This window comes from Staurois parvus, unplaced genomic scaffold (assembly GCF_062004578.1).
Source record: "Staurois parvus isolate SC_StPar_1 unplaced genomic scaffold, SC_StPar_1.0 ptg000170l, whole genome shotgun sequence".
Lineage (NCBI taxonomy): Eukaryota > Metazoa > Chordata > Amphibia > Anura > Ranidae > Staurois > Staurois parvus.
Genome location: NW_028317966.1, coordinates 4,354,061 through 4,377,169, shown reverse-complemented (window position 1 = coordinate 4,377,169; position 23,109 = coordinate 4,354,061). Strand labels below are relative to the sequence as shown.

At 41.7% G+C, this 23,109-nt stretch overlaps 1 long non-coding RNA gene across 1 annotated transcript in view; it reads right to left on the bottom strand.

Moving 5' to 3' along the window:
• Window positions 1–371: 371 nt before the first annotated feature.
• The window catches only part of LOC149462704 (uncharacterized), an 81,263-nt gene continuing 58,525 nt past the window's right edge, over window positions 372–23,109 (bottom strand). Inside the window, exons 2-3 of the long non-coding RNA XR_016312604.1 lie at window positions 4,546–4,627; window positions 372–619 (exon numbers count right to left, since the gene is read on the bottom strand). This is a non-coding gene — a long non-coding RNA (uncharacterized LOC149462704). The remainder of the gene's footprint in view (window positions 620–4,545; window positions 4,628–23,109) is intronic.

The following is a 23,109-nucleotide window of genomic DNA, read 5'->3' as shown; positions in this document are numbered from 1 at the left end:
AAAGTAGAACCGTAAGCAGAACTTTTTTTTTTTTCCATTTTGGATAGAGTAAGAGAGGGTAATAACGCGTCCGATTTTTTTTTTTTTTTTTCCGCCATCTGTGTCCCATGGTGGAGATTTCCCTTCACTTCTTGCTCCATAGCCAAACAGGAACTGGGAGGAAATCCATGCAAATTAAGGCAATTCCTTGGGGACCCTCAGGTCACCAGAACTAGTGTCCTTATTGGAAGATTTCCCTTCTATTACTTTTTTGGGGACAACCCAAAATTTGGGATGTTCTTATACTTTTGTCAAAAATTAAAGAGGAGAAGGTATGTGGGATTTTTAAGGTGCAAAAGTTCCCTCAGGATAAACACACAAATATACTAATGTAAAAAATAATAAAGCTTTATTACAAAATATCTAAAAACACAAAAACATTTTGTGTACTTGTAAAAACAATGGAAATATCATAGTTCTTAAAGTGCAATCAACCCCAAACCACTTTCCTTGATAGTATAGAATGTTGAGATAATTGTAGACTTGATAAGCTGACTGATGTATTAGGAGGGTGGTAGATCCCAATGTGTTTTGCCGGGTAGGCTTCTTCAGGGGTTCAAATATGGAGAATGAAAGAGCACTGTGAGTATACAAAAACCATAAGAATGCTTATAACAGCATATAATTATGCATCTTCCACCACAATATTTCTATACATGTGATAACCATAATTCATCAGTATTACAGCAAATTACCTATGCTGGTGGCTGTCCGCCCAATGTAGGTAACCTACAGGGAAAGGAGCCAGAAAGATAAGAGAGAGCACTGGACACCCAGTTCAGTCTATACCTGGAAGCCAAGAACTAGTGTCCCTATTGGAACATTTCCCCTCTATTACTTTTCTGGGGACAACCCAAAATTCGGCATTTTCTTATACTTTCAATGATAACGGTAAGCAAGACAGGGTGTATCTCCCTGATGGGGGACACACAGCAATACAAACTGGCAGGGGTTCTAATCCCTCTCCACTCTATGCAAAGTTATGAAAAATATTTTACCTTCAGTTATACTTTAAAGTCTAAAGATTATAGACCTCCAATTAATGGTATTTATTCCATTTATGCACATACCAAATGGGGAGCGCTCAAATGCTGCTTTATAGCAACAAATGTAATATGTAGTCTATTAAGTGTCATGGAATTAAAGTGTATCTATGGTTAAATTGTAAAATCATATATTAATTTCCACATTGTATTTCAGTGATTACTAGCTTACTCGTAATACTCTAAATGACCTTACGTTGTGAGGCTTCCCATACAATTACCTGAATTCTCTGACACCTATTCACTATGCCCTATGAGCAGGTACTGTTTTGTCACACATTTCACATAGCCTGCACTGGTCCTGAGAGGAATAGTGTCAGGAGGCGGAGTCAGTACAGGAATCACAGCCTGCAGGCAGCAAGGTACGATGGGATATGTAATCCTTAGAAAAGTCTTCAGTAAAGAAGAAGCTGAAACACATGCAGTAAATCCAGAAAGTGTGGGAAAACGATTGTAGCACCCTGGTCTAGGTTAGATAGGTTTTTTTTTTTTTTTGGTTCTGCTGTAGAGCAACATTTCATTTTTCAAGTCTGGTCAGATCTATCCCTAAACCTGGAGGCTGATTGCTCCTGCCTGCCTCTGTAAGATACTTTCAGAAATAGAGTAGGAGGATTAATATCTGGGCTATGAATATTTACTTCACCCAATCCATGGGAGGGGGCACCCAGAAGGTGGCTGGGGAGAAGATAAACGTTTGGGAAGGTTTGTTCCGAGCTCTCTTCTCCTGGGGCCTCTGACCTCGGAGGCAGCCTGTTACGGTATGTTAACCTGGATTAAAGGAAGTTTACCTTTGGAAGCTGGGCTAGCAAAGGACTCCCACCCCACCTACCTCCAGCAATATTTAGGGCTTCTGCGGAAGGGTTTTTGCTTGAGCATCTGCTCTCCTGTACCTGCTAGTGTTTTTTGGAGTATTGTGCACCTTCATCTCTCTCTCCTGTTCAATTACTAACATACATTTACAAAACGATATCCTCTAGACCGGGGGTCACTGCCAAGTGCCTAGTAGATCATGGTCTAGACTTGCTGACCTGCCATCCCAGAGCATCAAACAGAGGGCAAGGCAGGGGAACTGTAGTAGGGAGCAAGAGCTACATAAGCAGATGCCACCTCTGTAGTGCTGGATCCTGTACCATGCAGAGTGATACCAACTGCACTCCACCTCTTATCCCGGCTAGAGATATCCAGGTTGGTGCCAACAGCAGGAAAGAAGAGATCTTCAGGTCATTGTGAAGCAATACACTGGGCATAATAGTATAGGGGTTCTTTCACACTGATGCGCTGTGGTTGCAGTGTACCTGCAGCTTTCCTGCAGGTTTTCTTTGCTTAGCCATAGACTTCTATTACATCCTGTGGGTTTGGTGTGCTCCTGAATGCAAGCGTTTTGGTGCACTTTCAAAAAGTGCACCACACCTACAGGATATAATAAATCTATGGCAAAGCACAGTGAACCCAGGAAAGTCTCAGATGCACTACGCTGCATTTGCGGTGCAGGTAAACCTCAGCACATCAGTGTAAAAGCAGCCTTATAAGGGACTTACATTTGCAGTTTTGGGGTTGGTTTAACCCTATAGTTAAGATGTATCTTAACCACCGCTGCCCCAACAGCAACACTTTTAGCTGCAGTAGCCAGGGGTGTACACATGCCGCAGCAGAAGTTATATGCCCTGTTGTGGTTGGTGGGTGTAGCACCTGCCGAGCATGACCCATTCAAGTGAATGAGGCAATTCTGCAAATGCCCTGCAACCTTGGGCAGTACAGCAAACAAGGTAAAATCAGGCAGTGTTGTGTTGCTGTCTCACCACCTGCTTTAACCCCTTGGACCCCACAGAAGTATGCAGTTGCAGTGCGCTTGCAGAATGGTCCCATTTACTTGAATGGGTCACCATTGGCAGGCGGTAGCACCCACAAAAAGCAGCAGGGGGTGCAATTCCTGCAGCGACATATGTACACCTTTTGGCTGCTGCCTCAGAAGCTAAAGGGGGGGGTATTGGGGACTGTAAAACAGTGGTTAAACCACAGGGTTTTACCACCCCCACTTTGTGTGAATGAGCCCTAAGGGTGCCAATGCCGAATGGAAATAAGGGTGCATTCACAAATGCAGTAGGCACTGCTGCTCCTCTAAAAAGTGATCCGAGTGTGTGACAGGTGGTGAGGAGGTGATATGTGGCCTCCTCACCACCTGATTAAAAACGTGCAATGTACGCGATTGCGACACAGCAGCACGGCAATTAGAGGTTTCAGTCAGGTGTGAGGAGGTGACACTGTGCCCGGTGATCTCTGACTTCCCCCATGTTGTTCAGCTAGATCTCCACTTCTTTAAGGTTGCTTACCCCTGCTCTACTGTAGACTGAGACTGTGTTTGTCGGTGTTCTCTTGAATTGATACCTGGGCTTAGCAGTCTCTGAACAGGTAAGGGAGACCTGGATCATTTCCAATGGCCCCTTCAGGGGTGAGCGCTACAAGAGAACTAGTAGCCTGGCAGCATTCACAACCTAAAAAGTGATTTTTTTCAAGTAAGCTTATATTGGATTATCAATAATAATCATTGTTTGTATTGCTGTTACAATGTTGATGTTATAAAATGAAAGTGTATGCTGTGACTCCTTTAAGAATGTTGTTATTATAGAGGATTTATATAGCACCAACAGTTTGTACAGGGTTTCACAATTTAAAGGGAGACAGTACAGTTACAATACAAATGAAACAAGAGGGTAAAGAGGGCCCTACTCATAAGTGCTTACAATCTAATAGGGTGGGGCATAGGGATAATAGGTAGGCTGTTAAAGCCTTCCTTTTGTTGTCTTGTTTACTTTTTCCTGTAAAATGGAGGTTTATAAAGGTCCTTAAGTAGGTAAAAATTATATGTCCTGGTCCTAATGATCAGGTTTTTCTTTGTCTTTTATGGGTTTTATATAGGAGGGTAATCCGTTTTTTTTCCTTTGTTTGTTACCAAGTAGGATGTTTACGTTATTTAATCTTTTGATATTTTTGTATAAAAATTGTTGCTGGTTGCAAGTTTTTTTTCAAATAAAAATATTTCCAACTTCTTTTGCAATTACCTTTTGATGCTTTCCCTCCTTATGGAGGGTGTCAGTGATGGTTTTCTGCACAACTGTCAGGTCAGCAGTCTTTCCCATGACTGTGATTCCTACTGAACAAGACTGAGAGACCATTTAAAGGCTCAGGAACCCTTTGCAGGTGTTATGGCTTAATTAGCTGATTAGAGTGGGACACTTTGAGCCGAGAATATTGCACCTTTTCACAATATTCTAATTTTCTGAGATTGTGGATTTGGGGTTTCCATGAGCTGTAAGCCATAATCATCACAATTATGACAAATCACGGCTTGAACTATCTTGCTTTGCATGTAATGAGTCTATCTCATATATTCGTTTTCACCTTTTAAGTTGCATTACTGAAATAAATGAACTTTTGCACGATTTTCTAATTTTTTGAGTTTCACCTGTAAGCATAGCAGTGTCAAATATCAGTCATACAAGGCAAGGATATTGGACATGTGGATTTTGCTGCAGACAGAAATTTACCTGTGAAAGAGCAGAGAAGACATGATGAGAAAGTGATAGAAGCAGTGTTGAAACTGCTACAACACTCATTAAAGAATGACTCAGAAAAGAAACAGTATCCGTAACTGACCTCTGAATATATATCTAGCATGTTTCTCTTTGAAAAAGGATTCTGTTTTTATGCTTTCTTCATGAAGATAATTTAATTGTAGATCCCACAAAGCTTGAAACCCTTCAATGATGACTGGTGATATATTCTAAAATGTTTTGATAAGGAACTGTCAGGGCTACCGGGTATGACCAGAGGTGTGTGACTGACGCAGGGAAACGCAGACTTCAGATATGTTATAACAATGTAATTTATTAACCCTAACAATACAAACATAAACGCAGTGCAATACTAAAACATAACACAGTGCAAACAAACCAAACCAACCACCCACAGATAACAGTACATACAATGCAAGCGTCGTCAGGCAGGCCGGGTCAATATCAATCGGGCAGGTAGGTACAGGGGGAGCAAGCGGAGAATGGTCAGGGTCACAAGCCAGGTTCAGCAGGTAGCGGGCAGAGTGGTACAGAGGGTCAGGCAGAGGGATGGTCAGGAGCGAGCCGGGGTCAGAGCAGGAGAAGTCAGCAGAGGTCAGATCAGGCAGGGTCAGCGACAAGACAGGAACAGGATGCAGGAACAGGATACAGGGCCCAGGAAAAACACACCAAGGCAGAGTCTGCAGGTCTGAATGTCCCTTAAATACACCAGTATAATTAGTTCCAGGTGTTTGACTGGCTGCAAGGTTGAGTCTCTGATTGCTGGGAGCACCCGCTGGCCAGCCCTGGTACTGCAGCTCATAAGGCAGGTGAGTCCCACTATTGCTGGCCAGTCCATTCCTGACAGGAACTTTCCTTTGTCCTAATGCTTCGAATATGTCTTGAGTGTGTTCTTCTAACTGTGGGTTCTCCTGCTGTATTTTCTATGTACATTTTGTCCCACAAACCTTGTGATTTTTATGCAGTTGAGTAATTTACAAAGGATTGAGTTCAATTTCTGTTGATTACCATCCAAGAAAAACTTTTTTTTTTCCTACATATTTGCACATGTTGCAATGACCACACTTGTATACCTTTTGATAGTTTGTAGATATTGCTTGATTTTTCACTTGCTGTTCCGTATCCACTATGTACTAACATGTTCTTCAAATTTGATGCAGTCTTGCTACTGAGCTTGATGTATCCCCCAAGAATTTAGTTAATTTGAACTCAAGCATCAACACTGGCTTTTCCAATAAAGTGCACAGTTCATTCCAATGGGATCCCAAGCTTGTTAAGATGCATGTCTTAGCTTCCTTTTTTGTTTTCTGATCAGGATTGAGAATTTGTGTCCCATTTCTCATTAAGAAGCTTTGCTTCTTGTAAGGAGACCATTAAGGTAACTTCTTACACTGTTTAGTGGAGGCTGTATATAAAGAGAGCACAGGAAAAATCAACTCAATGCAGTCTGGCCTGGTTTTTTGTCTTATTGCAACCTGGGCCTGAGCCATCTGATGTAGAGGGATGATTCACTGCCTTATTCCTCTTGAGTGTAAATTGTCACTTGAGTTACAGAGCTTTGTAAACGTCAAACTTTTTTTTTCATCAACAGGGTCTAGAGATAGAGATATGAAAATGAGCCTAGAACTCCATCTCCTTTTGAGAATACCTTTTTAATTATTATTTAGTATAGTCTAATTACCTGACAATTGAAATATATATATATATACATCTTTAATAGTTGTATGTTTTAGTCCTGACCCTAATAAAATAAAAACCTATGTATAAAACCACTACACATTCTCTTTAAAGGGCATTTTGCATAAAGTGCATATTTCAGTCTTTAATAGCTGCTGGATAATTTCCCCAACTGATGTTTTCTTTCTTATCTCACAGAAGCTGTACGTATTATAATTAACCCAAATGAGCCTCCTATTAACCCCAGACTCCATCTTCTCTCATTTAATTATCTTTCTCAACTTTTTTCTCTTTTAAAAACTGCCATTGGCTAAAGTGGAAATAATCTATTTTTTAAAAATTCAACATGATTTTATAGTACACACAAAATTAAATATGCAGCACATTTTGGATGTGGCTCAGAAAATGCACCTGGATAGCAGGTTATAGTGTGAACTTAGCCTTAGGGTATTGTCACCATTACCAATTGTAGTCTTATTATAGTCTGGGGACAGAGAGGGAGGTTGGACAGCAAAGAATCATATAACAAGACAATGAAGTCCCACACAGAAGCACATGTGGGGAAGTTTCTAAATCTTACTGCAGTTAGTTATATAAATGACAGACTGAGTGATTTACCTTCACTTCATATCCCATGACAGGAGAAACAAAAGGCAGAGAGCAGGGTGATGTCCGAATAAAATTCACTTTACTAGGAAGAAAACAGCATCCAATTGTGTGTTTTACATGGGGACATCCAACCTTGCAGTCATCAGCTCACAGAGTATCACAGATAGGCAAGTGTAGATGGGGAGGAGAGCCAGGATCCACACAAGGCTCAGTTGTGTCATCTCAACTAGGACTGGTGCATGAGAGGCAGGTGGCAAAGAGGAGAGAGCCTGACCGGTGCACAAACACAGGAGGGACACAGACATTAAGTGCACTGCATACACAGCATGGCCGGAACAGGAAACCACAGGGATAAAAGGCAACACATTTCTAGGCTATAATGCCCCTTTCTCAAGCCCGGGCAGGCGAGAAAAGAATAAAATATTGGAAAACTGATCAAAAATGAAAAAAAAAAACACATGATTATGGGACAATGCCTAATCAAATAAAAACATATTTTTAATAAAATATATTTTTTAAAAATAGTGCTTATCCTGCACTTTTGATAACCCGTCTACAGTAATGGAAGTGGCACTACTCCAAAGAAATCAGCAACATTCTGTCCCATACCCAAACAAAAAGCAAGAGGAAATCCCTCCGAAGTGAGGGAATCCCCGTTTGTCATAGGGGTCACCAGTACTAGTGTTACCATTGGAAGATTTTCCACTCTTTTCCTTTTCTGGTGACAACCCAAACTTTGGGATTTTCTTTTACTTTCACCTTTTGGTGATAACAGTCACCAGCACAAATAGAGATTGTGAATCTCCCAAACGGGCACAGACAGCAATGACACTTGACAGGTGTTCTAATCCCTCTCAGCTCCATCTTAAGCTATAGAAAAAAAAGTTTTGCCTCAAGTTATAGTTTAGGTTAGCATTGGCTCTAAGGTTGGAAATCATCTTGGTACAAGTGCGTTCTGTAAGTTTCATCAAGGCTTCTTCAGCTTTCACAAATTCTTTTGCGTTGAGGCGGTTAAACAACCAGTCTTAATATGTTGTTAAACACGAATGAACTGAGACAGCAGGGCACCAATGGGGCCAATTATACATAGCTATTGACACTTAGCACTGTTGGCAGTACGAGGAGTGAGCAGTTAATCAGGCGTGTGTATGGATACGAGGCATCCTTCGAGTCACTGGGCTAGTACTAAAGGCTGTCCCAGTTGGCTTGTGCTTCTATTAAAAATAATGTTCGAGCAATTAAGTTTTTTTTTTTTAACTTGTTTTCTTTTCTACAAGCTGATTTTGTGTCTCTGCAATACTCCCTTAACCTCACACATGTTCCCCTCTTTCATTTGATCACATGGGATTCAGTGCAAGTTAACTTGCACAATTTTCTAACACTCCAGGGGTTTTTTACAAACTGAAATATGCTCTACCGTTGTGGTCAAAGTTTGTTGCATTAGTACCAATACTTGCCACCAGACTGCTCTGTTTTTGTTTTAGATTTGTTTTAAGATCACCCTTTTTTTTTATTAGGCATGTTTTCTGTTTGTATACATTATGTATTGTTTATGTTCTGTAACATATGGTTGGCTAGGTAGCTGTCCAACCACTTGCTACCTTAAGGGTGTCTGATTATACTTATTTATTTCAGGTACTTATATAGCGCTGTCAATTTACCCAGCACTTTACATATATATATTGTACATTCACATCAGTCCCTAACCCTCAAGAGGCGTACAATCTAAGGTCCCTAACTCACATTCATACATACACATACTAGGGTCAATTTAGACCAGAGCCAATTAACCTACCAGCATGTCTTTGGAGTGTGGGAGGATACCAGAGTACCCGGAGAAAACCTATGCAGACACAGGGAGAAAATGCAAACTCCAGGCAGGTGGTGCCATGGTTGGGAATCAAACCAACGACCCTAGTACTGCCAGGCGGAAGGGCTAGCCATTTAGCCTACTTTCCTTGATTGTAAGCTCCAAGGAGCAGGGCCCTCCTATCCCTCCTGTATTGAACTTTATTGTTGCAGTATTGTCTCCTGTTATATTGTAAAGCGCTGAGCAAACAGTTGGCGCTATATAAATCCTGTATAATAATAATACTTCATATGCTGGGTCAACAGCTGCATAAAACTGTCACAGGCAATGGTCCATTACATAGAATGTCACCCTTACTTCTTTGACGTTTATTCTAATCCTGGATCTTTCTTATGAAGACAAAATTTGGACCACTATTTGGAGTATACATTCTGAATTGAGCCCTCAAAAATGTTATATGTAGCCAGTGACTAAAATCTGCCCCCCCCCGCACATCTAAATTTGTCCCACCCTTTCATCTGCAAACTCCACCCCTTCCTCTTTAGGCTCTACCTCTTCCTATTATAGCTCTGCCCACTGACACCGATGGGGCGCTATTCCTCCCACTGACACCAATGATGGGGTACGATTCCTCCCACTGACACTAATGATGGGGCACTATTCATCCCATGGACACCAATGATGGGGCACTATTCCTCCCACTGACACCAATGATGGGGCATGATTCCTCCCACTGACACCAATGATGGGGCACTATTCCTACCAATGATGGTGCCCCGTCATTAGTGTCAGTGTGTGAGGAATAGTGCCCCATCATTGGTATCAGTGGGAGGAATCGTGCCCCATCATTGGTGTCAGTGGGAGGAATAGTGCCCCATCATTGGTGTCAGTGGGAGGAATCGTACCCCATCATTGGTGTCAGTGGGAGGAATAGTGCCCCATCGGTGTCAGTGGGCAGAGCTATAATAGGAAGAGGTAGAGCCTAAAGAGGAAGGGGTGGAGTTTGCAGATGAAAGGGTGGGACAAATTTAGATGTGCGGGGGGGGGCAGGGGACAGGAGGAGCGCAGAAGGATAGGTGAGGGGCAGTGGGACAGGAGGAGCACAGAAGGATAGGTGAGGGGCAGCTGGACAGGAGGAGCGCAGAGGGACAGTTAGGGGGTAGCGTGATGGGGGGCATGGGACAGGATCGGGGCAGTAGGACAGGTGAGGGGCAGTAGGACAGATGAGGGGCAGTGGGACAGGAGGAGCGCAGAAGGATAGGTGGGGGGCAGTGGGACAGGTGAGGGGCAGTGGGATAGGAGGAGTGCAGTGGGACAGGTGAGGGGCAGTGGGACAGGAGGAACGCAGTGGGACAGGTGAGGGGCAGTAGGACAGGAGGAGCGCAGTGGGACAGGTGAGGGGCAGTGGGACAGGAGGAGCAAGGAGGAACAGATGGGGGGGCATGGGACAGGATCAAGGCAGTGGGACAGGTGAGGGGCAGTGGGACAGAAGGAGCACAGTGGGACAGGTGAGGGGCAGTGGGACAGAAGGAGCACAGTGGGACAGGTGAGGGGCAGTGGGACAGGAGAAGGAACACCGAGGGATAGGAGGAGCGCAGAGGGACAGGTGAGGGGCAGATGGACAGGAGGCGCGCAGAAGGATAGGTGAGGGGCAATGGGACAGGAGAAGCACAGAGGGATAGGTGGGGGGCAGTGTGACAGGGAGCATGGGACAGAACTGGGGCAGCTGGACAAGAGGAATGCAGAGGGACAGGTGAGGGGCAGATGGACAGGAGGAGCGCAGAGGGACAGGAGGGGGAAGTGGAACAGGTGTGGGGCAGGGTGATGTGGGGGCAGAGGGCAGTGTGATGGATGGGGGGCAATGGGACAGGGGAGGGAAGTAGAACAGGTGGGGCGGCAGTGTATCAGGGGACAGTGAGACAGGACCGAGGGAGCACCAGTCCTCCAAGCACTTACCTGTCCAGCAGCGGCTCCTCCAGATGGTGTCAGGATCATTCCTGTGCCTGTGTCCCTTCTCCCCCACAATCTCCGGCGGCGGCTGCAAAGGAGCGGGCTGGCTCCGCCCCCCTGACCTTGTCCTCTTCTGCCTTCCTGCAGATCCCGGATCTTCATGGGGGACTCATCTTGCTGCTACACCGGCACACTGACAGCGGGCCCCGTCCCTCATGCACTCTGAGCGCACACCGGGGATCCGCCCACCACTCTGCTTTCCTCTGCAGCCGGTCCCTCAGCCATGGCGGCCCTGCCCCTGTCCCTTTCCCATGGAAGTGTCCCTTCCGTGGGAAAGGGGGGGCGGCACTGCCACCGTGCCGCCCCCCTGAAAAGTGCCGCCCTAGGCAAATGCCTAGTTTGTCTTGCGGCAAATTCGCCCCTGTAGGTAGCAACATGAAAGCAAAACTGCTCGTTGATTTCTTAGGTTTGTCTATGCATGTGTGGCTGGCATATTGTTTTTACTGAGCCCCCCCAGCTGGCCTCTAATATCCTATATAGAGTAAAAGAACATGATAATCAACACAATATCACACAATATATGCCAATTTAAAGTGTCTATTTTACATTATAACATAACATAATTAGAAATTTAAAACCATACATAACATTCCCATGTAAAGTGTTCAGATGACAAAACTACAATCAATACTTGTATGTAAAATTTGTTTTTTTAAGACATAAAAAATGAACATTTACTACAGGAAGCTCTTGATGATTTTTCCTTATAGATCATTGTTTTTTTTTTTTTTTTCCAAAAAAACGTTTTATTGAAGTATGAAAGGTAAACAAATGATAGACAGATACGGATCGCAGTCCGTGCAAAGTTTCTAGTACGTTCTCCCGTAATGCAGACGGGATCAAGACAATATATTAATTTGTATAACATCAGAGGACGGAGTTCCACAGTAAGGCAAAAGTGATAGACGTAACCATAGCAATACTGACAGTAGCATGTACTTTCGATAATTATGGTATACACTAGGCTCTAAGATCATTGTTGATATGCTTGAAATGTACTTTCCCTGAAAGTATTTGATCCTTTAGAGAATCCCTGAAGGTAATCACACATCACTGGTTCAGTGGGTTATTAGCACTATTGTTAGAAAGATGTGCACCAAACCTGCAAATTGCAAAAGACTATTCTACTGCCTCAGTCATTCATCACTTCCTTTGCCGATTTTAAAGTTGCCCTTTCAGATGATAAGTGATATAAAGGAACTTGTCCACAATCCTCTTGTACAGTGACACATGGGCATAAAACTGATGTACAGAAACTGAAAACATTTTATCTGCTGAATTATGTTTAGCCCTTTTATGATCAGAGGATATTGAAACCTAGATGTCAAATTTGGCAATCTCTGTATGCTTTAATGAAGAAAATTTTAAAAAACATAACATATTTCTAAAAAAATAGTTTTTAACCACTTGCCTACTGGGCACTTTCACCCCCTTCCTGCCCAGGCCAATTTTCAGCTTTCAGTGCAGTCGCACTTTGATAATTGCACGGTCATGCAGCACTGTACCCAAACCAAATTTTTATAATTTTTTTGAGACAGAGCTTTCTTTGGTGGTATTAAATCACCACTGGGTTTTTTGTTTTTTACTAAAGAAACTAAAAAGACAAAATTTTGAAAAAAGTATTCCTTAGGGCACTGATATGTAGCACTGATGGGCAGCCCTGACGGGCACTAACAGGCTACACTGACGGGCACTAACAGGCTACACTGACGGGCACTGATGGGCTACACTGACGGGCACTAACAGGCTACACTGACGGGCACTGATGGGCTACACTGACGGGCACTGATAGGCAGCACTGATGGGTACTAATAGACTGCACTGATAGGTGGCACTGTTGGACATTGACAGGGATCACTGAAGGGCACGGATATGTGGCACTGATAAGTGGCATGTATAGTCAGCACTGATGGACACTGATAGGCAGCACTGACTAGCACTGGTTGGAACTGATAGGTGGCACTGATAGGCGGCAGTGATGGGCACTGATAGGTGGCAATGATGGACACTGATATCTGGCATTGATGTGCACTGATTGGCAGCACTGATGGGCACTGATTGCCAGCAATGATGGGCACTGAAAGGCAGCACTGATGGGGCTGCACTGATCATCAAAGCACTGATGATCAGTGCCCTGATTATCCAGTGTAGATTCCCCCTCTGAGGAATGCTGCTTACTGGCTCCCCTCTCCTCATGCGCTGTCAGCATGAGGAGAGGACTGCTAACTGGCATTTCCTGTTTACATGTGATCAGCTGTGATTGGACACAGCTGATCACATGGTAGAGCCTAAGTCATCTGCTCTATACCACGATTGGTCATCCACTGTGTCCCAGGGACACAGCGCACCACTGATTGCCACACGCCCGCTGGGGGCGCACATGTGCAGCTAGAGTGGGAGGATGTCACATGTTGTTTTCCAAGAACGAGAAATCCCGCCCGTCCGTCATTTCCCTATACGGCGGACAGAAGGTGGTTAAATACCATAAGTAAATTTAACAATGGTAACTGTTAAAGTGAAGGTTTATTTTGTGAATGAAGCCTCTAACCTGCATGTGATCACTGTGTAAAAGCTGACACTGATCATACCATCACCCTGAAAACAGTTCTTCTTGTCATTAGAAGGAGCCAAACTTGTCAGATTACCATTCTCACATCATGGAGCCCTATGCAAGGCAACATTAATTTAAAGATTGTGTCACGTAGCCGGTGGTAGAGGTTGACATGAAGAGAAAGGCCTCTTACAACTCTGGCTCAAGGACCCCTGGATGGGCGACAGAAGCCATAAGAGCACAGTGAGCTTGTCCAGCAGTCTGAGGGCAGGTAGTTGGTGCTTCTCCAGTGAGGAGTCAGATGGTGGAGACCGCAGGTAGCTGCTGGGCCTTGACAGGGCTCACAGATGGTTTGAAGAGAAGGATGGACTACTGACCAATAGAATGTAGGCATCCGTTGCAAACGTTGGACGGAAAGACAACTGACTGGCAGATACTTGACTGGCAGATTACAGGTTGTCCATGCTGGGAAGACTGGTGATTACCAGGTAAGTAGAGAACCAGTCAGCAGGATAAGACAGGATGCAGAGTCAGACATGCCGGATCAGTAGCGGATGGTCGAATCAGGCACAAACCGCAGGCAAAAGAGTAGTCAGAGTTCAGGCCAAGGACAGCAATGGTGGAGCAGATTAGGTTTCACAGGAGGCAAAGGCAAAATCCAGAGACAAGCAAGGGTTCAGGCAGGTGGTGTTCCAGCGTAGTCGGAGGCAAGCTGTGTCAGTAACAGTGGGTCAGGTACAGGAAGGGATAACATTTTACCCGGAAACTGTCGATCAGACAGCAATGAGCCAGTGCCGCAGCCCAGTTTAAATAGTTTTGCGCCATTGTTAGTGATGAGTGCTAAAGTGCCCAGGCATGTGCATGGCTACCTGCTGGCCTGTGCATCTATATGTGCAATCTTTACTATGGGCAATCCTTCCCTTACAGTGAGTTTAAGTTGTTTCAAAGCATTTCCACAATATTTGCATATTTCATTCATTTAAGATAGATGAGTTATTTGAACTCCATTCCTCCCCAACTTCCCCCCCCCACCCAAAAAAAAAAAATTACACTTACAAACAGAAATATTACTTGGGTATGGAATTGGTATCTTTTCACATGAAATGGCAACTTAACTGCTGACAGACTTTCACATGTTCAGCATTGTGTAACGTAACATTTTACAAAGCTTGTTCAAAGCTCTCAGTAAGCTTCACATAGCTTGTTAAAGCTCCAGTTTGGGGAGGTTAAACACAGATCTTAATGGTGGTTCCTAAAAGCTGTCACTTTAAACGAGCCACTAGTAAGTTTTTAGCAAGTCTCAAGTGGTGCAGAATCTTGGTCAAATAAAACATATGTGAACAGGGAAAAATGTCATACATACAGCTCTAATGAACTGACAATAATGAGAATTTTATTGTACAGAAGGGCGGTTTAACCCAGCTCTGAGCCATGTTTAGCAAAGTATCTTACCGAATAACTGTCTACATTGCCATGGTTGGGTTCAAATTTTTCTCTAATCACTACTTTGCAGAGCAGATTTGATTTGACTGGTTGCTGTGAAGCCAATGCTTATAAAACACACTTTGATAAATGAGAGCTTTTGCTGTTATGTGTGTTATATTCTTTCAAAGCCTTCAGAAGAGATGTCCTCAAATTTTAATAGGATAGGTATATATAGTGCACATAGCTGTAATAGCTTCCTTACTTCTATGCTGGCTGTAATGTTAATGGTAGATTTTTAAAGATTATATAACTGGTATTGTTAATACAAAGTGAAACTCAACTCTCCAGTTTTATGCTACCTTCATATTCTTCTATGCCATGGATACTGGTTCCATTCTTGGATGCTTCAGAAGCTACCACCTAAGTGAATATTTCAACAGACTTAGGAAAAAGTCTTATCCCATATGTGCAAATGGTATTTTGTCTTCCGGAATAATTGCATTAATTATGTTTTCTAGTGACTTGGCATTTTGATCAATGCCTGCATACATATCAGTCAATCTAGCAATTTCCAGGAACATACTAATCAAAATGGTGGAAGTGGGGTTATTCAGATATGTTACTCATGTAAAGTGCATGGAGACAGATGTAAAATCTTCATAGATCACTAACCACGCATATAGTTATGCACTGCAGTCAAGTGTTCCATAATTATATTCACTTGACTGTGCATTGTGCATTGGAGGATTTTTAATTAAATGCAATATGTTTCTGCTGCTCTTAATTTAATAAAATGGTACATACAATTTCTTTGTAAATGAAATGCTGCCCACTGCAATCTCATAGGGCTCAAAAAAGAACATTTGGTATATATGGCAGTTATGTTAGTTCATTAAAACCGCTCACCACAATAAAATAGCAACGTTCTACATTTTATAGGAACAAGTTCACATTTCATGCTTATCCTGTAAAATATTCCTCAAGCGATATCAGTTTGTTAATACATTAATTGTTAACTTTATGGAAGTAGAAATTAACTTTTTTGCCTGCTTGATATATCTTGGGCATTCTTTGATCGATGTTTTAGCGTGCCCAAGTAAAGCTGGTCATACACTAGAGAAATTTTATTAAAAAAATGTTGTTGTTTTTTAAGTTTGTTACATTTTCTAATAATTAGTGTGGTCAAATAGCCAATAGGTTTTGACCATAGCGATGAGAAAACGTAAAGGAGCAGGATGTAAAATGTTTCTCAAATGAACAAAATTCTAACTGTGAATGTGGTTTTAGTTCAGGAAAATCATATCTATTGTATTGCACATCTTCTAGGCACAAAAGCAACCCATTTAATATGTCTAATATTCCACTCAAGTTGCTGGTCTAGATGAAAAGTTAAGGGCTTTTGAAAGTTAGACTTCATGGCAAGATGGAACGCTCCAATGAACGATTTTTCAGTATGTCCATACAAACGTTCTAGTAAAGTTGTACTGTTGCATGGCCAGCATAACTCAAGGTTTCCTAGTGCCTGGACTTAACTATACAGTAGTATTTTTATACGGGTATGTCCATCTATATACTCAGGGGTAATGTTATATACTGGTTGCAGCAGTTTTTCTTTAGATTACTGATTCATTTCCCAGGAAAGAAATCCCCTCTGTTCACTAAGGCCCTGTCCTGGGTGGAGGCACTGCCGATTTATTAGCAAACCCACTTTTCCACTTGGCAAAGGTTCCAGTTCTATTATTTATCTAAAGGTTTAGCACAATATCCTGTTTTGAGAGGGCCATTTCCCATAAGCCCACAAAAAAGGGCTACACATGCTATGTAATGAGTAAATACAACCTCTCGCAGAGATCCGAGTATGTCCATTTGACAATAGTTTATCTGCTTTTCCATTCAGGAGGACATGATCATCTCTGTTAAAGTGCACCTATCACCCTTTCACTAAAATCACGTCAGTATGCTGCTCTATATATATAAATACCACAACTACTTGTGCCAGGACTATAGTATAACTGTGTTACCAAAAAAAAGTGCAAAACAATGATATGTGAAATCGCTGCAAAATATTATATGATTAATACTAAAATATAAGTATATAAGGCTGCTGCTAAGATAGGGTATATCACTCTTATATTGCAAATTCAAAATAACTCAAATCTCTGCCCTATACAGTGATGTGTAACCAATGTCCGTGCAAGCATCAATAAAATTGAAGTCACATAATTGTGTAGTCTATAGTGCCGTTGGGCCAGGGGTGGACTGACAACTCATGGGGCTCTCAGGCAATAGGGGATCATTGGGCCCCTGTGTCCTTGCCCAAACTCAAAAAAGCCTATGAAAAAGGTACCAGGGGCATCTCATGGGGCCCTCTACTGACCCCGGGCCCTCGGGCAGTGCCAGAGTTTCCAAATGGTCAGTCCGCCCCTGCGTTGGGCAGTCTTCTTTAAAAATAATTAGTACCAATATTACTATGCGGTGCTTACCTCCTTTGCTCCCACACTCAATAACAGTTGTGGACTCTTACAAAGCGATGAACCACCTATTCAGCCACAGGATGACTTTAATTATAAAGCAAACAGTTGGCTTGTGGAATGTACCCCCCCCCCCCACCGCTGCCACTGTAAACCTTATGGCCGTGGCAATAAAGGGGTAAAGAGGAAATGTGATCCGCTGATCAGGTGCCACTACCTGTGTCCTGCTCCACCATCTCCTTAATCACCAGACGTCTCTTCTAGGTTCAGACAGCTGGGGTCTTGTATCACCATCTTGGTCCTCCTCAGCCATCAGAAGTATTGGTTTCAGACAGCCAAGCCCCCGATGCTGTATACAAACAGCAACTACCCCAACCTATAACTGGCCTTTGCAATCCTGATGACGTGTGCTAGCTCCGCACACTACCTAGGCAAGAATGGCTGGGGGGAGGCAGGCGGATCTGAACGAAAAAAAAAAAAAAGTAAACAAAAAAAATAAGGAAATGAAACACAAATAAAAGCTCTTCACAGTTATTTGTACAAACTGACAAAATACCTGAAATCAAGCTTCCTATTAACCACTTGCCCTCCTAAGGATTTACCCCCCTTCCTGACCAAGCCATTTTTTGCTTTACGGCACTGCGTTACTCTAACTGACAATAATACTTTAACTGACTGCAATGCTGCACCCAAATTAAATTTACGTCCTTTTTTCTTTGGGTGGTATTTGATCGCCTGTGTGTTTTTTAAACTTTTTTTGCACTGTGAAAAAAAAAAGACCAACAATTTTGAGAGAAAAAACAATATTTTTGACTGTGCTATTAAACATATCCAGTAAAAAAATTTAAAAATCAAATTTCGTCATAAATTTAGGCCAAAATGTATTCTGCTACATGTTTTTGCTAAAAAATAAAATCCCAATACGTGTAAATAATTGGTTTACGTGAAAGTTATAGCGTTTTACAAATGGCGGTATAGATACTGGGATTTTTTTTTATACTAGTAATGGTGGTCAACAACTTATAGTGGGACTGCGGTGGACATTCTGACACTGGGGAGAACTGACTTGCTGTCACTGACATCCCCAGTGACACCAATACAGTGATCAGTGCTAAAAAAAGCACTGACACTGTACTAATGGCACTGGGCAGGAAGGGGTTATCATGAAGGGCGATCAAAGGGTTAACTTTGAGCAGGGAGTCAAAAATATTTATCTACAAGGAATCCTCCCCCCTCTAGTGATGTAAACCCTACTCACTCAGTAATGCAATAAATAATAATTCAAATAATCAGTGAATTATCCCATATGTGCTCTATATAGCAGTGTCCAATTGAACTCCAAGAATTATTAAAAAAAAAAAAATATGAAAAAGTGAAAAATTAATACAATGTCTCACTCAAAGTCACTCTTTGTATTGTTTGAAGATCCTCACAAGTCAGCTCTCACTCAGATCCTCAAAAAAAAATCAAAAAAAGCTCCACATAGTGCATTATCAATAAAGTATAAGTGCAAAACGTGAGAAAAACAACCACAGCAACTTGTGTCACAACAGTGATGTGATATACTAAGTGTATTCGCTACAATGGTGTCAAAATTCTTATGCTTATAGATTATATACCCTTACCAAAAAACAGAATCTCAAGAGCGTTTATAAGATACAATTTAGTCTCCTTGTCTCCACTCTCCAATCTCATCCCCTCCTGGTATCATCAGCCAGTTCCTTGGTCACTCCGATCCATCCAGGAAACAAGGGACAATAATAGTGTAAATCCGCAAAATATCTTTAAAATATACTTTAATATATCAGCTTACATGTATACAATGACAATCGCGCATTTCCAAGAAAGACTCCCCTGCCTGGGGATAGCCACGCAGCTCCTGGGTGGATGTCCTCACGATTCCCCACTCCAAGATGGCCACCGTATTACTTCCGGTTCCTACTATTGTACGTTCAACGTCCTCTATTACTCAATAGATACAAATTATATAATTCAATATGGGTAACCTCATAATAGCTTATCTCCCTACCCATACCTATATCCTTCCTTTTATATCTATATAATACTTAAAATTAATAAAAAAAAAAAATATATATATATATATATATAAAACTACCGATATTCTTAAAAATTATAAATAAAACAGTTCAAATCTAGCTCAACATTTAATCCTCTAGATTTGAGAGTCCGTAATTGAAAGATCCAAAATGTTTCATTTTGTGATAGAAGCTTGATTTTATCACCCCCCCCTCCAATGGGTATCTGCAGAGTCAATGCCACAAAATTTCAGGGCTTCTGGATTACACTCATTGACATCCCTGAAATGTCTAGATAGACAGTGGTCTTTTTTTACCCTTCTTTATATTAGTGACATGCTCTCTAAGTCTTTTATAGAGGGGTCTCGATGTCCTACCTACATATTGCAGGTGGCACGGACATTCTAAAATATACGTTACAAAAGCCGTTCTACAGGTGATGAAATTCTCAATTTTAAAACTTTCCCCAGTATTCTGGGAAGTAAACTTAGATATAACCTTATTTGTAGTCCTCGTTGTTTTACAAATGCAACATTTTTTACATGGGTAGAAACCTTGCAAATTAAACATATTGATATTCTTTTTCTTGGGAGAGGAGATAACATTGTGGACTAAAACATCACGTAAATTGTTTGTTCTTCTATAAATAAAAGATGGTTTCTCAGGTATTATCTGACCCAAAATTTTGTCCTTTCTAATAATAGGCCAGTATTTTTTAAAAATTGTTTCAATCTCTTTATATTGGCAATTAAAACGAGATAAAAATGCAAATTCCACCCCCTTCTTTTTCTTTAAGGTTCCTTTAGGATGATATTCCAATTTGTTTTCTCCACTATAATTCTTACTTACTTGGAACCTAATCTTTTCTAACATACCTGGGTCATAACCCTTTTGGATAAATCTTTCTTTTATTAATTCTGATTGCTCCACATATTCTTTAAGCCTTGAACAATTCCGCATTATCCTAATAAATTGGCTGAATTGACTATAACAAGGAGCGTTGGTCCGATGTGCTTATCCCTTAAGATTAAGTCCCGGATGTGATGAAACGCGTCAGCGGGTGTGACGTTGGACGTACAATAGCAGGAACCGGAAGTAATACGGTGGCCATCTTGGAGTGGGGAATCGTGAGGACATCCACCCAGGAGCTGCGTGGCTATCCCCAGGCAGGGGAGTCTTTCTTGGAAATGCGCGATTGTCATTGTATACATTTAAGCTGATATATTAAAGTATATTTTAAAGATATTTTGCGGATTTACACTATTATTGTCCCTTGTTTCCTGGATGGATCGGAGTGACCAAGGAACTGGCTGATGATACCAGGAGGGGATGAGATTGGAGAGTGGAGACAAGGAGACTAAATTGTATCTTATAAACGCTCTTGAGATTCTGTTTTTTGGTAAGGGTATATAATCTATAAGCATGAGAATTTTGACACCATTGTAGCGAATACACTTAGTATATCACATCACTGTTGTGACACAAGTTGCTGTGGTTGTTTTTCTCACGTTTTGCACTTATATGAAACACGTGTGGAGTGCTATATATACTTTATTGATAATGCACTATGTGGAGCTTTTTTTGATTTTTTTTGAGGATCTGAGTGAGAGCTGACTTGTGAGGATCTTCAAACAATACAAAGAGTGACTTTGAGTGGAACATTGTATTAATTTTTCACTTTTTTTTTTTTTTTTATAATTCTTGGAGTTCAATTGGACACTGCTATATAGAGCACATATGGGATAATTCACTGATTATTTGAATTATTATTTATTGCATTACTGAGTGAGTAGGGTTTACATCACTAGAGGGGGGAGGATTCCTTGTAGATAAATATTTTTGATGTGTGTAACTTTCTAGGGTGGAAAGTGGTTTCTATTTTGGAATTGGTTAGTTGACAGGGGTTTGAGGATTCTACCACTTTTATTTATATATTTGAGCAGGGAGTGTTTATATAGGGGGCCATGTCAGTGTGCTTCACTGTAATCACACTGCTTTGGATGGCTGTGCTGTGCACGGCCATCCAAAGCAGTGTGCCTAAGCTGGCAGGGAAGAGGACTGTCGTCCTCCCCGTCGGAGATGCTCGGTAATCACCTGCTGGGACCCTGTGATTGACGGCTGTGAATGGCCGTGGAAATGCAAAATCATGTATATATACGTGATTTTGCGCACCCCTGCCACTCTGTAGTAGTATATCTGCTATAGGGCAGTGGGAAAACGATTAAAGCTTTGCAGTCAGCCAATCTGACTCTAATGGTATCCATTACCACTGAGAGTTTGCTTACAGAATGAATACAGTACGGGCGTTATCAGTACAGCATTTCCACATCCCTCAAACCCTTCTTGCCACCTGTTAAGTCCATGCAGCTCTACTTTCTGGTACCCATTTGTTAGCTTTATACATAACAATAGTTCTAAGAATAGTTTTAGAAATCTGTATGTTAGGATACTTTAATAACTGTCTTCAATGAATAATAACATCTCTTTCCAGCAGCTGCTCATTTCTTTTACTCTCTGGAACAAACTCTAGTCTTCATTTATCATGTGAGCCAGGTACAGGTAGTAGAACGATTGTATCTGTTATTCATTATCTTTGTCTACTGATATAGAATACTCTTCCGTCAGGGTGCCTTGTTCACAGAAACTCTGCCATTTGAAGAAAACAAAATTTTGTTAGCAGGTCTGAGTTATAGACACTCAAAGGGGCCTAATGCTGAAATCCAGCCTTACCCTCAGGTTTTCACAGTTGTGCAGAGTCTCTCATTTCCTGCCTAGAGGATATCCAGCATCATCTAGGTTTTTTTTCTCCCCAGCCTTATTGTCCCTGATCTATTTTTTTAATTCAAGGGATTTTAATTTACTTGAGTCATGGCATCTCTGCATTACATGTGGGTGTTACCTAGGGCAGTCAGCTTGCAAATGCAGTCTGCAGGGTGTATTCATGTGACATTTTCAGGAAGCTCTGTACATCTCCCACCACCTATGATCTCTCTGCCTTGCATAGAGTAGCACAGAGACCCATTGATGACTTCAATATAATAAGGAATGTAATGAAAGCAAAAAGGTTTTATTTGAGAAACAAAAAGTCATTAGCAGTGTTTTTCAACTAAAGTTCCTCCGGAGGTTGCTAGGGGTTCCTTGAGCAATTTCTGCCTCTCAGATAGGTTTCCACAGACACTGTTTGTTCTTTTTAGCTATCTGTAAGAGGGGATTTATTCCTGATTTACACAAGTGTAAGGAGCATTCTTCCCAATGACCAGCAAACTAATGTATCATGAGATGTATATATAGCAGGGGTTCTCTGACACCAGAACATTATTTAAAGGGTTCCTCTGTGTTGAAAAAGTTTATAAAGCCCACATTAGCATGTTGATGTGGTAGGAAAGAACAAGGGAAGACAAGATATAAGCAAAATAAACTTCATCTTGAAACATACTTGCCCTACCTTACAGCTTTGCCCAACATCTATATCATTTTGGCAGACAAGGCTCTGACATTTCCAGGTAGTGTTGCAGATTGCCTGTGGCCAATAGGAATAGGCAGGAGGCAGAAAGTGAAGGCAAGCCTTCGCACCTTCAGAAGGTATTGGAGCTTTCCAATAAAAAGGCCTTGGATTTCAGCCAATCACAGGTAATAAAAGCTGCATCCATGTGTTTCTGCATTTCACGTCTGTCTGCAACTTTAGTTTTCTTAATGTTATATTTCAACCAATCTTACAAATTGTATTAGCATTTTTTGTAAAGTGTTGCCCTTCTTTTTCAGTTGATATATGCTGGTTAAAAATCCAAAAGTATCAAATGGAAATTAACATTGTATTGTTTAAAAAAATCAGTTGTTCTGTTCTTCCTGACTCCACACTGGTATTC